At 39.3% G+C, this 18463-nt stretch overlaps 2 long non-coding RNA genes across 4 annotated transcripts; both read left to right on the top strand.

The window, feature by feature from the left end:
- Nucleotides 1-1703: 1703 nt before the first annotated feature.
- LOC311299713 lies at nt 1704-6598 on the top strand. Of its 3 annotated transcripts, XR_014629183.1 has the most exons (13): nt 1704-2036; nt 2370-2496; nt 3253-3451; nt 3589-3638; nt 3825-3907; nt 4083-4131; nt 4716-4787; nt 4892-4973; nt 5068-5101; nt 5185-5271; nt 5413-5577; nt 5737-5794; nt 5887-6598. It is a non-coding gene; the product is annotated as an uncharacterized lncRNA (long non-coding RNA). The 3 variants fall into 3 exon arrangements; XR_014629182.1 differs by lacking the exon at nt 3825-3907; XR_014629184.1 differs by lacking the exon at nt 1704-2036 and having other exon boundaries at nt 2408-2496; nt 3822-3907.
- A 5573-nt stretch (nt 6599-12171) lies between these two features.
- On the top strand, nt 12172-16006 carry LOC311299714. Its single transcript, XR_014629185.1, has 4 exons — nt 12172-12430; nt 13631-13741; nt 13992-14257; nt 15385-16006. It is a non-coding gene; the product is annotated as an uncharacterized lncRNA (long non-coding RNA).
- The last annotated feature ends 2457 nt before the right edge of the window (nt 16007-18463 follow it).

The raw sequence follows: 18463 nt of genomic DNA, 5'->3' as shown, positions 1-18463 counted from the left end.
TTGTATTGAATAAATACTAGTATCTAGTAATAGGTACTAGTATCTAAAAAATAAGTACTAGTATCTAATAAATAACTACTAGTATCTAATAAATAAGTACTAGTCACAATTGGAATACATACTAGTCAGAACTGAATAGTTGATATCTGAATGACAGATCCCCATAGAAGTCAATGGCATTTTTTTTTATTTGTTACTAGTAACAAAAGAATAGTCACTATTGGAATAAGTACTAGTATCTAATGAATAAGTACTAGTATCTAATAACAAGTACTAGTAACTAATGAATAAGTACTAGTATCTAATAAATAAGAACTAGTATCTAATGAATAAGTACTAGTACCTAATATATAAGAACTGGTCACTATTGGAATAAGTACTACCCAGATAGCAAAAAATATCGGCATGGCTTCTTTTTGCCGCCGGCCCCAAGCTGTCGGCTATAGGTGCGCCCCGCTGGCGGCGATGAAGCGTTTGCCGCCGAATACGTCACTCCCATTTCTTGCGAGATGCCGCCGGCGAACAGCCGCCGGGCCGCCGACTTCATTCTCTCTGGCGGTTGCCGCCGTCTAAATGAACCGCGGCCGGCTGGCGGCAAGCCGCTTTGAAATCGACCAGCCATGAGTGAAACTGACAGCATCTTAACTACTTTTCACATTTAAAGCGATTATAATTATTATGTGAATTATATCAATTTTTGTTGTTGCTCCAAAGCCATTAGGGGTTATAACAGATTTGACTCTGATTCCATGATAAGGTTTAGGAAATTACATTTAAATTACTTTGACACTCTGAAGCGATAATATGTAAAATATATAGAATTATTTTATTCACTTAAGGTGACAATTCTTTACATTTCTTTGATTTATGCACAATTTGAGATGCACCAATAGACCAAACAGAATTCCTTTTGTAAAACTAACTTGGCAATAAATATCTTTCTGATTCTGATTAGTTTTTAAAATAAATATTTAGCAGAATAAATGGATGAAGGTAGATTTTTCACCAATGCTTGAAATCAGTGAACAGTGAAAGACATCTGCAACTTGGCCAAAATCTTGGGTTTGCTTTATATTTTTTTATTAATTTGCAACCATGGTAATGTCTATGAGAAACATGAAAATCCCTGTTCTGACCTGAAGGATAAAGTGAAATATTTATAAATATTTTGTCTCTCTGTCACTCCAGGAAATTGTGGTTATGTCTTTCATTGTTTTACAAGCTCAATTTTTTTTTTTTTTTAATCTTTTACATGTATAAGGGATTACTTTGCAGTTTGCAATTGCGAGTTTTGCGACCTGTACAAATGTTTAAGAAAGTGTTAAAGCACAAACAGAGAAGTACCTCCACCGGTCGAGAGGGGCAGCACCTAAAAAACTGAAGCAGATTTACTCGTCTCGTCACCAGTGTTGCCAGATTGGGCGGGTTCCCGCCCAATTGGGCGGTTTTGAATTTGATTGTGCGGGTAAAAAAGGGTTTGGGCGGGTGGACAAAATTTGGGCTGGTTTGGGGTCAGTTCGGCGGTTTTCAAACATCTACATTTTAAAGTCTAATTGATTAAAAAACTAAACTAAAGTGTGCATGTAGTCCATAAAATCAGTCATCATGATTGTACACACACGCGCGCCCATGCAGAGTCAGCTGGCGTTAGTGTTGACATCACCGACGAGCACGCACTTTTAGCCAATCAGTGATCAGCAGGCAGATGCGATTGAGCGCGATAAGTTGTAGCTGTATATTCAAGTGATCTCTAATGCCAAAGTGATAGGCTAGCTATAGCCGACTAAACAGTAAGTTTTATCTACACAGTAAAGAGTAAGATAGTGAGCAACTCTAAAAACGTACACCTGGTGGGAGATAGATGGTGAATATAACTCTGAGGAGAGCACAGTTGAATGACTTAAAAAGGAAATGAAATATGGGATGTGAAATATGTCCATGGCCATGTGCACACTAACCTAACCTTAGCAGAGACATCGGCAACTTTTACACCGTCCAGATTGCACTATACTCGACCCTGACAGCTGCTGAAAAAGGTTTGAATCAACGATGAATGAGTTTGACTGCTAAATTCTGCGTTATGTTCTGCAGTGTGTACTTCCGAGGGTTAAAGTAATCGGTTCATTTCTTGATTGACGTTTTGACAGTGTCCATCTGGACATTTTAGTCATATTGGCTAATTCTCCTTTATTATTGCCCTGTTTTGATCTGTTTTCCTGGAATTTTATTTTTTATTTTATTTTATTTTATCATTGTTATTTTGTTTTAAGGAGATACAAATTGTGCTTATCAACCTTGAATGACATGGTAATGAATTTATATCATATTATTTTGGCGGCAGTAAAATTTTGGGCGGTTTTTTCTTGTAGTGGGCGGGTTTTGGTGAGCTTTTGGGCTGGAAATCACCGTCCCAATCTGGCAACACTGCTCGTCACACGGTTTCAGTATTTGGAGAGAGGAAATATCTTACTGTATGGGAAATATACGATCTTTTAAGTAAGTACATTTTTCCTTTTTGTGTAACGCAATATTACTATGTTCATTTTTGACATTGTTTTTAGTTCTTCTTCTTAAGATCTGTTCTTGCCTAACTAGTCAAGCTAAAGTAAGTTAGCCTTGTTTGCAAAGTTTCCGCCATGTTTCCGCCATAGCTAGGCTAACGTTACTTAGTTTCTTCCTGGCGTTGAGTTTTTTTCTTCTTCTAAGTATGTTTAACTGTTATGTATGTTTATACAAGTGTGAGTACATGTGGTTTAAGATAGTATTGGTCAGTCGAATGAACTAACGTTACAGTTCCTGAACTACGGACAATTATTCTGCCGCCTACGTGGGAATGGTAACGTTAGCAAAATCTTCACGACAAGAAAGACTGATCAGTATAACTTGTGTTGTTTTCTAACTAAACATAATTATGCTGCTAGTCTAGATTAGAGTGTTCGCTACCACATGCTGTTTCACCTTTTTTACACACTGAGTTCAAGCATGTTCTAACCTTACATGTTAAATGTATCTAGCTACAGTAGGTAGCCAAACTTTACATCTAGAAAGACTAGTTTAACTTTTGGTGTTATCTTACAAAAATAACGATGTAGGTTGTTTATATGATTTTGTTTGTCTGAACATGGTTTTCTGTTGATCCACTTGTGAAAATTACTGCTTTTTCGAAGGGGTGAGCATTTTAATGTTGTTGATTTTGCCTGAAAAAAAAAAAATCAAAAAGTATACTTTATGCTAATGTGTCTTCTATTTTAGATGCTTCACATTGTTCAGTTTATCAACAAGGAGGATCTGCCATTTGCAGTGGTTCCGCAAGAGTGGCTCAACGAAGGGCATGTGCCATTGGCCCCCATTTAACCTCCGCAAAAAAGACAAAGGAACAATTTAGCCATCCGCTGCACACCTCCACACAGCACCTGGGAGAAACATCATTTTAAGTTCATGAAGGGAGCAGGTAAATGGGTCTGACTTGTACATTTGATTTTCCTTTATTTCATCTGTGTAATTTATTTGTCTGTTTATTGTGGATAACGGAATCTTTCATTCATTATTATTATTATTATCATCAAATTTCTGTTTCCTCTTTCTTAGAACCAGGTTTCTCCCCAGTAATCCAGAATCCGCCAAGAGTTTGAGTACAAGTAAGTGATGTTATTTGTGAAGTTTTTTTGTCTTGGAAACTATTGCTTCTATTTAAAGTTGGCATGAACTGGAAGTTCCAAACGACTTTTCTCCAGTGTTGACATATTTCCAAGTGAAAGGGAATATTGAATAGAGGAGCAGGGTTTTACTCTAGCGCTCCTCATCTCCATCTCTGCTCATAGCAGACTAACGGTTTGAGGGGAGTTGCCACGCCCTCACGCCATTGCACATGACCAGAAGAGAAGTCGTTTCGAGGGGGGAGGGAAGGGTAACGTATTTGATTAAATATTATAAGGGTACATGAATAAAAAATAAAAAAAGTGCACAGATGAATAATTTACATAAACACTACAATATTAGATATAAAAATACAAATTGTAAAATTTGATTTCATGCTGACTTTAAGATGATGAATCCTTTAATCATAATCTGTTTTTCACTAGGACACTTGATGGGATTCGCTGCAGCAGTTTCTGGATGAAAGGTGTTGAGGTGTGTTGTACATTCCATTAGCTTTACACAGTTCAATTATTGTTTCATTACTGAATATGCAATACTCTAGCCTGACTACGTCAGACTTCGTACTTCCGCTCAATTTCATTTCGCTTCTGTACTCAGTCTGAGACAGCGTCATAGCTTTCCGTTTTCCTCCGGCCTGAAAACAGCCGGCCAATCAACGAACAGAGGGCGGGCTGAGAGCCGTGACGTAGACGCTGATTGTACCGTGGATGCGTAGATTTACTTCACATAATCTGCAAAAGTCATTCACAGCCATGTTCACTCCGGTATTTCGCTCGATGGTTTTGTTTTCGCATCATACATGTTTACAGTGGAAGTTAGATGCGGCTGAGCATGCGCATAACACACGCCATAACCAAACGTTATGTGATTGGCTTACGGGTAACCAATGATTTATCTAGCCCCCCCCCCCCCCCCCCCCCCCAAAAAAAAGAAAACACTTTTCAATTATGCCATGCCAGACTCTGTCTACGAAGCAAAGCGAAGTAGCAGAGTTTGGTATTACCAGGCTAGCAATACTCTGCATTGAAATTAAAGCTGTTATGTTTGCTCCCCAGCTCATCAAGTACTAAGCTTTACACCCCCGGCAGCAAATTTACCCTGGCAGCATATGGGTGAAAACTCTGGAGGTATGTAATATGTTGCGCTTAACTAAGTGTTACATTTAAGTCCAATTCATTAAATGTATGCAATAACTTCAAACATATTTTTACATGTCAATGATTATCAATAGGAGGGAGAAAGTCATTGCTCTATTGTTGGCCCTTGTACTCCAGTGGCATCTCGTGTCAAGCATGAAGTTTTCAGCTGTGAAGGTATATTCTAGCCCTATGTCTTAATGTCCAGTGTTTTAACAGTATTGAAAATAGTGCCTTTAGTTGTTTGTTTTATTTTATTTTTTAAATGTAGAACCAAGCCCTGAGGGAAAGCAATGCACGAGCAGGTGAGAACTTGCACTGTTTCTTAAATTGTACTTTTTTGTGTGTGATGTAAGTCCAAAATTACCATATGCCTTTCATTTTGTAGCTTCGGATCACACCGGCTCACTTCAAGAGCAGGTGAAGCAAGTTCAACAAACAATGTTGAAGACGTTTGCTTGCACTGGGAAATCAGGTACAACTTGCAAACAGCACAGTGGTTGTTGGTTTAATTCCCACTGGGGCTACCTGACCATGTAGTAGACCTAGATATAAATGTCATAGTTTAGTAGTTGAGGGACCAGGACTGATTATTTTATTCTGGGAAACCCTGTAGGTGCAGATCAGACCCTTATGCTGTGACGTCTTGCAGAGTTTGGTGATGTTGTGTCTGTTGGAGTTATCCCTGTCAGGGGATCTGTTACTCCCCCTACACACCCAGGAAGATTTGCCGTGTCTTGACAACAGTTTGAAGCAGGATAAAAAGCTCCAGGAACAATTTGTAAGTTTGCTGATTATAATGCCATAGAGTAATCTAAAGTAAAATTTAAGATTGTATACTGCATATATTACAGTCTGAATCCTCAGCCTTTCACATTTTTTATTTATTTATGAGAAGCTTCAGAGAAATGTAATTTGTAACACTTTTTTGGATTTTCAGCTCGGTGTAGGGGATAAAGCATGTTTTAGAGACATGTTCCTTTAGACCATTGTTCAAAGTAAGTTGGATATTTTTTTAATTATATTTAAGTAGATGTGTATGGCCTCATGCAATTCAAATGAAATGACAGATCTGTATTTTCTAAATTAGCCATCCAGAAGAACCTGGCAACCCAGGATGCCACTGATGAAGCGGTCTAGGTTAACGTTTCGCGTTACCTGAAAGGAGCATCTGACCGTGAAGGCAGAAAAAGGCACCGCACAGCTGAGAGGGACCCACAGCCGACCACTTAGGCTGACTACTGACACCCCAGAATCACTGACAACTGGAATCCTTTCTTTATCTTGCAGTCAGTAACATCAAGACCCCTAAAGAAGTCAGAAGTGTCACACTATACTCACTAACTGTGGAAATTACTTTCTTTTTTTTCTTTTTTCAAATAATGCTTGTAAGTCCTTGTGCCACAGGTCAGCATTGCAGCTATAATGGTCTATTCTACTCCAGAGCTTTACTATAAATTACTACCACTTAACCTATTGTTAGAAATGGCTTGTAAATGTGATGTCATACTTTGATTTATTTGGTATCCTGCACATTATTTCGTATCAAGTATTCTCTTTACTTACAGGTAATTTTTTTCACCCTAGAGCTGTCCTCTTTATATCAACAATTATTGTAAGAGTAATTTGCTTGTAAGGCTGTTTTTTGTTTGTTTGTTTGTTTTTTTACCAAAATTTAATAAGAAACCTGCATGTTAGTATATTGATTTATTTATTTTTCTGTTATGTTTCAGTGATCTGACACATCTTGTTTAAATGACAGTTAATGTACTTTGAAATGTGGAATAAAAATGCCAAATGGATTGTCTGGTTTGAGCAATCATTATTCTTGATAAACTGCATGCTATAAATATTATATATATATAGCCAGAATAAGCGGCGGCAGATCGCTCGAAAATAGCGCTTGCCTCCAGCGGGCCGCGGAAGGGCCGCCTTAAATATAACGGCGGCGGGACGGCGGTTGGCCCGCGGGCCGGCCGCGGAACGAAGGCGGTAGGAAGGCGGCTGCCGCTTTTAAAAAGCGGCTGCCGCCGGCGGTGCGCCGTCCAACGTGTTTGCGATGTCGCCATTCTGCCGCTTCTACTGCCGCCGGAGCGCCGACGGTGGTCCGCCGACTCATTGCTATCTGGGTAGTATCTAATGAATACCGCTAGTACAGCGATCTAATGAATCTAACGTGACTTTGCTTACAGATTGGCGTGAAATCGTGATCTCACAACAACCACGCTATCTTAAAAAGGCCAATATCACGCTAAGGTTGCCTTCAAGTAAGCAAAACGATGCTTTGAAAACATCTGTTTCGCTGGAAGGGCAAGGGGGTAGCAACAGGACAACAGTACAGAGACTGACAGGTCCGATGGAAGGGCTAACCTTAAAGGGATAGTTCGCCCAAAAATGATATTTAGCCCATAATTTACTCACCCTCAAGCCGTTCGAGATGTATATGTCAATCTTTTTTCAGACGAACACATTTTCAGTTATTTTAGAAAATGTCTTAGATGTTTCAGTGGTTATAATGTGAAGCAATGGGGTCCAGCTCGTTGAAGTCCGCAAATGAGCATGCATCCTCCACAAAAGTAATCCATCCGGCTCCAGGGGGATAAACGAAGGCCTTCTGAGGGTAATCCGTGCGGTTTTGTCGTAAAAATATACATATTTAAAACTTTATAAACGAAAATAACTGGCTTCCGGTCGCGGTCGACGCGCGTTCATGGAGATGGATGCTGGCATATGGCGTAGGAAGCGTCGTGACGTAGAACGAACGTAGAGTTTTGTTTTGCTCTGCTCTCTGGCTGCACTGTCACGTTCGTTCTACGTCACGACGCTTCCATCTCCGTGAACGCGCGCCGACCGCCACCGGAAGCCAGTTATTTTCGTTTATAAAGTTTTAAATATGTATATTTTTACGACAAAACCGCACGGATTACCCTCAGAAGGCCTTAGTTTATCTCCCTGGAGCCGGATGGATTACTTTTGTGGAGGATGCGTGCACATTTGCGGACTTCAACGAGCTGGACCCCATAGCCTCACACTATAACCACTGAAACATCTAAGACATTTTCTAAAATAACTGAAAATGTGTTCGTCTGAAAAAAGATTGACATATGCATCTCGAACGGCTTGAGGGTGAGTAAATCATGGGCTAAATATCATTTTTGGGCGAACTATCCCTTTAATGTTATTGTTATGAGAGTCTTCTTCTTCTTTTTCTTTCGGCTGCTCCCATTAGGGGTCGCCACAGCGGATCATCCGTCTCCATACCACCTTGTCCTCTACATCTGCCTCTTTTACACCAACTACCTGCATGTCTTCCCTCACCACATCCATGAACCTCCTCCTTGGTCTTCCTCTTTTCCTCCTTCCTGGTGGCTCCATCCTCAGCATTCTCCTACCAATATAATTCATGTCCCTCCTCTGCACATGTCCAAACCATCTCAATCTCGCCTCCCTCACCTTGTCACCAAAACGTCCAACATGCGCTGTCCCTCTAATAAACTCATTTCTAATCTTGTCCATCCTCGTCACTCCCAACGAAAACCTTAACATCTTCAGCTCTGCTACCTCCAGCTCCGCCTCCTGCCTTTTACTCAATGCCACTGTCTCTAACCCAAACAACATCGCAGGTCTCACCACAGTCCTATAAACTTTTCCTTTCATTCTTGCAGATACTTTACTATCACAAATCACTCCTGTCACTCTTCTCCACCCACTCCACCCTGCCTGCACTCTTTTCTTCACTTCCCTAACACACTCTCCATTACTTTGCACTGTTGACCCCAGGTACCTGAACTCCTCCACCTTCTTCACCTCTTCACCCTGTAACCGCACCACTCCACTGCCCTCCCTCTCATTTACGCACATGTACTCTGTCTTACTCCTACTGACTTTCATTCCCCTCCTCTCCAGCACGTACCTCCACCTCTCCAGGCTCTTCTCAACCTGCTCACTACTCTCACCACAAATCACAATATCATCCGCAAACATCATAGTCCAGGGAGACTCTTGTCTGACCTCGTCCGTCAACCTATCCATCACCACTGCAAACAGGAAAGGGCTCAGGGCCGATCCTTGATGCAGTCCAACCTTCACCTTGAACCAGTCTGTCGTTCCTACTGCACACTTCACTGCAGTCACACTGTCCTCATACATGTCCTGCACCACCCTCACATACTTCTCTGACACACCTGACTTCCTCATACAATACCACAACTCCTCTCTTGGCACTCTGTCGTACGCTTTCTCTAGATCCACAAATACACAATGCAGCTCCTTCTGTCCTTCTCTATACTTCTCCATCAACGTTCTCAAAGCAAATATGGCATCTGTGGTGCTCTTCCTCGGCATGAAACCATACTGTTGCTCACAGATGGTCACCTCTTCTCTCAGCCTGGCTTCCACTACTCTTTCCCATAACTTCATGGTGTGACTGATCAACTTAATTCCCCTGTAGTTACTGCAGTTCTGCACATCTCCCTTATGCTTAAAGATCGGTACCAGCACACTCCTTCTCCATTCCTCAGGCATCCTCTCACCTTCCAAAATCTTGTTAAACAATCTGGTTAAAAACTCCACTGCCATCTCTCCTAAACATCTCAATGCTTCTACCGGTATGTCATCTGGTCCAACTGACTTTCCACTCTTCATCCTCTTAATTGCTGCTCTCACTTCCTCCTTACTAATCCTATCCACTTCCTGCTTTACTAACACCACATCATCCAACCTTCTCTCTCTCTCATTTTCCTCGTTCATCAGCTGCTCAAAATACTCCCTCCATCTTCTCAACAAACTCTCCTCACTAGTCAACACATTTCCATCTCCATCCTTTATTGCTCTAACTTGCAACACATCCTTCCCAGCTCGATCTCTCTGCCTGGCCAATCGGTACAAATCCTTTTCTCCTTCCTTAGTGTTCAACCTCTCATACAGCTCCTCGTATGCCTTTTCCTTGGCTTTCGCCACATCCCTCTTTACCTGTTGCCGCATCTCCTTGTACTCCTGCCTACTTTTCTCATCACCCTGTCGATCCCACTTCTGTTTTGCTAACCTCTTTCCCCTTATGCTCCCCTGCACTTCCTCATTCCACCACCACGTCTCCTTGTCTTCCTTTCTATTTCCAGATGTCACACCAAGTACCTTTCTAGCTGCCTCCCTCATCACTCCTGCGGAAGTTTCCCAATCATCCAGCACCTCTTCACCACCACCTAGCCTCTGTCTGACCTCTTCCCTGAACCTCACACTACAGTCTTCCTCTTTCAGTTTCCACCATCTTATTCTTCTTTCAGTCCTTACTCTCCTCCTCTTCTTCTTCGTCTCTAAAACCATCCTACAGACCACCATCCGATGCTGTCTAGCTACACTGTCCCCTGCCAACACCTTACAGTCTCCAATCTCCTTCAGGTTGCATCTCCTACATAGAACATAGTCCACCTGTGTGCACCTTCCTCCACTCTTATAGGTCACCCTATGATCCTCCTTCTTCTTAAAATACGTATTCACCACTGCCATTTCCATCCTTTTAGCAAAATCTACCACCATCTGCCCTTCCACATTTCTCTCCTTTAGGCCATACCTACCCATAACCTTCTCATCACCTCTGTTCCCCTCACCTACATGTCCATTAAAGTCTGCCCCAATCACCAATCGTTCATTTCTAGGTACACCATCTACCACTTCATCTAATTCACTCCAGAATCTTTCCTTCTCCTCCATCTCACAGCCGACTTGTGGAGCATAGGCACTGATGACATTTATCATCATCCCTTCAACTTCCACCTTCACGATCATCACCCTATCAGAAACTCTCTTCACCTCCACTACACTCTTACTGTACTCTTCCTTCATAATCACCCCTACACCATTTCTCTTTCCATCCACACCATGATAGAACAGTTTAAACCCACCTCCAATGTTTCTGGCCTTACTCCCTTTCCACTTGGTCTCCTGAACACACAACATATCTACCCTTCTCCTCTCCATCATATCAGCTAACTCTCTCCCTTTACCAGTCATAGTGCCAACATTTAAAGTACCAACCCGAACCTCCACTCTCCTACACAATGATCCACTCTCCTACTCCACTCTCCACTCTCCTGTTATGAGAGTAAGGTATTAAAATACGGGATATTTTACAGGAAAATTTGTCCACATACTGGTTCCTGGTTTCCCTAACGTATCCCGGTAAATTCCACATCCTTTTCGGGATTTTAACATCTTTTTTCTTTCTCCCAACTCTGCTTCTCCTCGTTCGACTTGCTGTATGTTTACATTCTCGAGGCCATCAACATGGCCACCACGCCAAGTATGACGTCACGACGCCCAAGCCCTAATGGTAAAGTGGCAAAAAAAAAAATTTGTTTCATTTTCCAAATAACCCCATACACAAAAGAAATATACTGAAATATATGTGTCAAAAATATATGTGGCATATATTCCATTGTTGTTCACTTATATTTATCATTTTGAAATATTTATCATATATTCTGAAATATAACTAAAATATATTTATTGGGCCAATTTCGAATATTTGCATATATTCCAAAAATATATTTCAAATATATTGTGAATACATATTTCAAATATATTTCTTTTGTGTATGGGACCATATGACGAAATTAAATGGCAGTATAAATTTGAAGTACTATAGATTGTTATTCAACTCCACTTCATCTCAGAGGCAAATATTGAACTTTTTATGAAAAACTGACCTTTAACACATGGATATTAGATTTTGATATTAGATATGTTTTAATAAAATATAAATATAACAGTATAGAAACACTAAAAATGTCTTATAGATTTAGAGATAGGCAACATCGCTCCAGGAGGGCCGCTGACATGCAGAGTTTAATGTTAGATCATAGAATGGTTTTGCATGTTAAAATATTTTATGGTCTGATTTTTGAGGATGTGAGTTAACTTCATTTATTCTTCCCTCTTTCTGAAATCATCTCAGTGACTGACAGCCCACGCGTGAGTCAGCCCAGCAAACCTGTTGGTATACAGCAGAAATCTGTCCCACTGGAAGAGGCCTTACGAGAGTATCTATTGTGCAGCCCATCCCGGTCCAGCAGCACCACCAGGAGCAGACCAGCTCAATAATGCCTCGTTTCCACTGAGCAGTACGGTACGGTACGGGTCTGTTAACCATGATCTGGCTAGCGTTTCCACTGCCAACAGTACACTGTAAAATATTTCCAGACTTTCACAATATTTAACTGTGTTTTTTTACAGTAAAATACTGTTTTAATTGATTTACTGTAAACAATTGTAATTTCACAGTAATGTGGATTCGCTCACTGACTTTTTACTATCTGCTGTGATATGACAGCAAATTACTGTAAAAAAAATAGGCTGTTCAGCTGAGAACGAAGACCCCACCCAGATAGCAAGCACAGTTGGGCCAACGGCTTTTTCTGTATGGGCCAGCCTGAGCCTCGGCTGAAATCAGTTGTAATGGTGTCAGGTCCATACTCGGTGTAGCTGTGTGTACCTTCGACCCGAGTTCGTTTTGTCACAAGCGGGCCACGAAAAAACTGAAAAAAAAAACTTTTGGCGGTTAAATCCTGAGGATGATCCAACAGACGCGTCGCAGACCATTTCGTTTCCGAGAGGAATCATTCAGCTGAAAAAAACGGGTAAGTAATTTAATTCATTTATTGTTCTATTGTTCTATGTTTTAATTGAGATGGTTTGCGATGGTAATTAGGCCTTCGTAACATCAGAATACCCATTCGGTCGCGGAGATACGGAGTGTTGATGAAAAGGCCTATAACGTTACGGTTTCATTTTAGGATGATTGTGTATTTGTTTTATTAGAAAAACTGCTGAGCTGGATCCAGTGCACTGTAATGTTGGCTAATGAAATTATATTTAGTAGTTATATTCCATTTTGTTTGCTAAAATTTAGTCAGTTATTTCGTCTTTTTCAACGAGTGATTATCGAATCATAGGAGTCGGACTATGCTTTCGGTGCATAGATTTGATTCACTAACATTTCAAAAGAGTCATTTACTTGTGAATCGAACTACTACACTGACCACCACGCTGCTGCATAACACCCGCGGAGACAACTCATTATATGTACAATCTGAAATTAAAAAAGACTTATTTTGTTGTAGCTAACACTTCTGTGGGGAGCTCCGAAACGGGAAAGCGTTATAGATAAGTGCAGCTTATTAATTCTTTGTCTTTTGCTCGACTTTTGTTATTGAATGTTACGTTAACGTCAACGTAATTTGCTTTAGAGCAGGTGCACTTTAGAGTGAAAGAAAAAATGAAAGAGTATATATCACTGTATATTGCGATTAAAATGGTTTAACATTTTACTGCAGTGGGGATATATGATGATTATGAGCGAACATACTAACTTAATTGATGTTTATCTGATCGCACTGTTTGGAATCTGACACCAACAGTTTTTGCAGTCTTGGTTACACTTTATAATAAGGTTTTATTTGTTAATATTAGTTTTCAACATTAGTTAACAGAGTAACCATGCGTAATACTTCAAAATGTATTAATCTTAGTTCATTTTCATTTTGACATTTAAAATAAAACAGTATTTGTTAACATTAGCACTGTGAACTACAAGAACAAACATTGAACAGTTGTATTTGTATTAACTAATGTTAACAAATACTGTAACAAATGTATTGGTAATATTAGTTAACACATTAATGTTAACAAATGAGACCTTATTGTAAACTGTTACCGATATTTTGCATATACTGCTGCGTGAACTCTGACAACAACATTTATCAAACCTATGCACATAAAAAAAACGAATGCTTAAGATTTAATAATGACTTCACAATATGTATTCCTTTATTTAAAAGATGCAGTTCAGAGAAACCCTGACAGCTAATGCTGCTGAAATGGAGGTCGAGGGATCATGGACTGGTGGATCCAGCCGTCTAACTGGCAGTAGATCGAGGAGCAGACACAAGGTAAGTCTTCCTAGTGTTGATCAGGAGGCAGACACACTCTGGCAGTTTAAATCTATATTAAAAACACACCTCTCTAACCTAGCATAAACATAATACATTTATATCATTAAAATCCCTATAATCCTATATAATTCAAAAAGGATTGTTAGGCCGCATAAATTAGCTCAACCAGAACCGGAAACACTTCTCATAACAATGAACAATGGCATTTTTGCTAATGTTAGTCTCTCTGTCTCATTCTTATCCCGAGGTTACTGTTGTCAGCCGGATCTAGTCCGTATCCAGATCAGATGCTGGACCTGCACCCTAAGATGAACACAGTGAGCCCTGAATGTCAGAAGAGACCATGACAACTAGACGAGACCTAGAAACAAACGCCTGTCAAGACCTTGTTGACACAACAGTCATCGGCACAGTCATCGGATCAGATCCACGAGAACCAGACCAGTCCTCCACACAGACCCAACGGCCAGCTTCAACTCCTCTCCCAACAATTGCCAGCGTGATCTTATGAAGGTAAAAGAGTAGCAAAACTCGAGATTAGATGTGAATTTGAGAACTTGTACAATTAATATTTGTACTTGTACACTAAAATTTACACTCACATCTCCAATGTGAAAACTTGTTGAATGTTGAGATCAGCACTTGCAGAAAATAGTCACAAACATGCATTCTGAATTTTAAGCTGCAGATAGTTACAAATGTAAAAGTCATTCACAGAAATACAATGACAGACACAAACTTGTATTCTTTCATTCACATTTGCAGCACAACCTCAATTAAGCACTTCTCAAATCTGCTTTTGCAATATCAAATCTTCACACATTGACTTTTGCAACTTTTTTTGCGATATATTAGATGCGTAACTAACTTTTGCATTTTCAAACTCAGTGTCAGTAAGAGAGATAGGCGCGGCAATTTGAAATGGCAGATTTGAGAAGCTGGAAGTGCCTAATTGAGTGTATACTGGGAATGTGAATGAAAGAGTACAAGTTTGTGTCTGTCATTTTATTTCTGTGAATGACATTTTAACATTTGTGACTATTTATCTGCAGCTTAAAATTCAGCTGGTCCAAAATGCATATTTAGGCTGCATCAAAATAATCCACACGATTCTAGTCGACAAATAAAAGTCTTCTGATCTGAAACGATTGATCATTTTTATAAACAAAACGATAATTATGTAGTTTTTAACTGCAAACGCTCACCTTTTCCATCGCTCTGTGATGTGCACTTGGTCACGTGTCTTGTAATCGCATTACGTTACGCTTTTGCAAGCGTGCATTGCATTTCTTTAATTAAACTATCACTTTTTGAAGTTTAATAATTCTATTTCACTCTATATCATGACTCTTGTTTTTCTGTCCATAACATTAAGACTATTTTTAAAACGCCTTATGTTAAAGGGTGCTCATTCCTGTTCCTGGATATCTATCCCAGCAACAGGACCAGCACCTCTTACCTAAGGTATTTTGCATGTGCTGTTGTGATCAGCAAATGTGGAAAAACTTAATGGATTATTGAAAAATAATCACTGTAAAATATATTGTGAAGTTAGACTGCTTTTTCAAATTTATAAAAATAAATAGGGAATCTATTAACTAGTAACTAGAATCTAGTAACTTTTTTACTTGTCGTCTTAGGTGCTTCCTGGGCATCAACCTTGATACAGGATCTACTCCAAAAAGAAGCAGGGTGGCATCGATCAGCAAGTTTGTTCTCTATTGCGAAAACTTGTGGATTTTGAATGGATGGCAAAGCAGATTTTGTGCTTTTTTTCCATTTGCTCCAGTCATTGTTGCCTCTCTTCATTTTCACCTGCCATATTGCCACTGAATATTTTGGACTGCCCTTATGGTTGAGACCTTCTACCTGGCTATTGTTTTGGATTTTCCCTGTGTTTATTGGACTGATAATCTCGTTGCCTACTCCTGCCTGCTCTCACACTTAATCTGCCTCATCCTTCTGGGGTCGCTGCCAGTATAAATGAATAAACAGTTTTGTTTTTTGGGTCCTTACCCATTACCTGACCTGTGCACATTCATAAGGTAAAACACTCATTCACAAGCCAACATGCATTCAACATACATACACATTCACCTTTACCAGTTCTTGTGTCATTGCATTTGGAAGAATTAGAATTAGAATCTGTGTTCTGAGAATAGTGTCAGTCAAGTTAGAGTTTGGGATGCAGTCCTAACAGCTTAATGCAACATGTTTGTTATGATATTATTGTATCAATTGTAAAAAATAAAACAATTGAGGAAAGCATTGTTTAATCTTGTTTTTTTTATTACTACTTTTCTGTGATCACATTGCATTGCTGTATTTAATTGTAACTTTACAGTTAATTACTGGCTACTAATTGCATTACTTTTACAGCCGAAACACAATAAATCACTGTGAAATTACAGTAATAATGTGATATAATTAACTGTGAAATCACTGTACACAAGTGTAATTTTACTATAATTTACATTAAATTTCTTACTGTAAATTACTGTGAAAGTAATGCAATTAGTAGCCAGTAATTTACTGTAAAATCACAGCAGAATTTTTTACAGTGTACCCTTACTTGATAGGCGTGGTGTTTCGATCGACGTCATTTTCGCGTGAAGAAGAACATAGTAAACTACAATGGATGACATACAGCAGATCTTGTTCTTGCTCCTCGACATGTTTGTCACAAGAAGACAAGCGCCGACATTAGGCTTTTCTCAATATCAAGTACGCAAAGTTTGTACTTGCCATGTGCGACTCCTACATGCAAATGGTAGCCTACAGCGCGTTCTTAAAAGGGTCACTCAGCTCGCTCTAATCCGGTTATTACTCTGTATGTACATTTTAAGCAGCAATAAAACGAAATATGTTATAAAACACCACTCTGCCTCTTTTCGTTTTCATTTAAATAAATTAAACATTATAGGGACACAAATGTGGTTCATGCGCAACGCATATTGATTATTCACTGCACGTTATACGTTATTCTATTTATAACAAAACGAAATTTAAAACACAACCCTAACGTTACCTCTTTTCGTTTAAAAAAATAAATAAAATAAACATATTCCATGCAATATATGCATTTGTACAAATGTTGCAATAAACATCAGTGATAATCTTACGTAATAAAAAAATGACAAGAAACCATATTTCTTTTTGTAAAATTTCAGTTTTATCAATAATAGCCTTTATAAAAGTTTAAGTAAAGTACAAGAAGCTATAGCCTACAATAAGAAATAAAGCAAACAATTCAGTCAAATATCCAAATGCAGCGCTCTAGTCTATATTACAAGTAAAGTTAAACACAAATAACGTTAATATGAAACTAAACTTAGCCCTCAGCCAAAACGATTGACAGGGAACTCATATATTCACGAGACCAAAGATCGCCCGTTAGGTCTACACAAAACGAATTATATCTTATGTTTAACCACTACCGTCGGAGTCAGCGACGAACGCCGAGGACTAGCCGAGGAAAGGCTCATCCAGCCGGGAAACATGAGCGCCGAGCCCCGCTGAACGCATGGATCTCACAACCGGGGAAAAAAATAATCTTCTTTATAAATAAACCACAGATTTGAGCTTTAAACAACTATATTCTCGCCTGAAAAACTCTTAAAATTACATTTGGTGATACAGTAACAGTAGTATTATAATAAACTGTATATTAAAAAATGGCGCTTCTTATGTTGTCATTCCCCTTGTAGCACGCGCAAGTGACGATTCTCTGTCAACCAATCAACGTCCTGCAGTGAGTCTCGCTCCATCTTTTAGTACCGTTCCACTGTGCTAGAAGGGGTTGAAAAAACATTCACAACTTTTGATAGTGGAAACGCAAACAAATGCGTACCGTTCCGTACCGCACCGCTCAGTGGAAACGAGCCATAAGTCAACAGAAAAATGTTTTCTTCCAATCTGTTTTATTTACAGGGTTTTGTTAAATTGCCGTTGTTGTTTTTATATTAAATTAAATATGATGAACAACATACCCAAAGTAGGCTACTTGTTATTTAATTCCATTCGAAATACATGTTTATCAATCATTTTTACTTTAATTACAGACACGTTTTTAATTTTTTTTTTTATAAATATGACAATAATCACATAACCCACAGAGAGATAGTACTGTCAGAGAGTTTGGGAATATTCATACATAATGTATACTCCTAAAACATGATATCAGAGTTTTAAAATCAAACATTTCGGTTGTTTAGCTGGTTGAGCTGGTTGTCCTGCATCCTCAATAAACAAGCTACAGTTAGTCCAAAATGCAGCTGCTAGAGTTCTTACTAGATCAAGAAAATATGATCATATAACAACACCGATTTTATCATCATTGGTTACCTAAAGTTCCGTATTAATTACAAGGTATTGCTACTGACTTATAAAGCCCTAAACGGCTTAGCTCCAGTCTATTTAACGGATCTTCTATCGCCCTATAATCCATCGCGCTCTTTAAGATCAATAAATTCGAGGCTTTTGGTCATACCTAGGATATCCAGATCAACCAAAGGAGGGAGATCATTTTCACATTTGGCTCCGAAAAACTCTGGAATAGCCTTCCTGATAGGCTACTGTTCGTTGCTCAGACTCGCTCTCCCAGTTTAAAACTAGATTAAAGACGCATCCTTCTCGTTATATCTGGAATAATAAGCAGCAGAGAGTTGGTCTTTCTAAACTTTGTAAACCGAAGGACCTTGGGGGTCTCTCCTTACCCAA

Source organism: Rutilus rutilus (genome assembly GCF_951802725.1).
Source record: "Rutilus rutilus genome assembly, chromosome: 11".
NCBI lineage: Eukaryota > Metazoa > Chordata > Actinopteri > Cypriniformes > Leuciscidae > Rutilus > Rutilus rutilus.
Note: the sequence above shows the minus strand (reverse complement) of the source record. Positions and strands in the feature narration are given on the sequence as shown.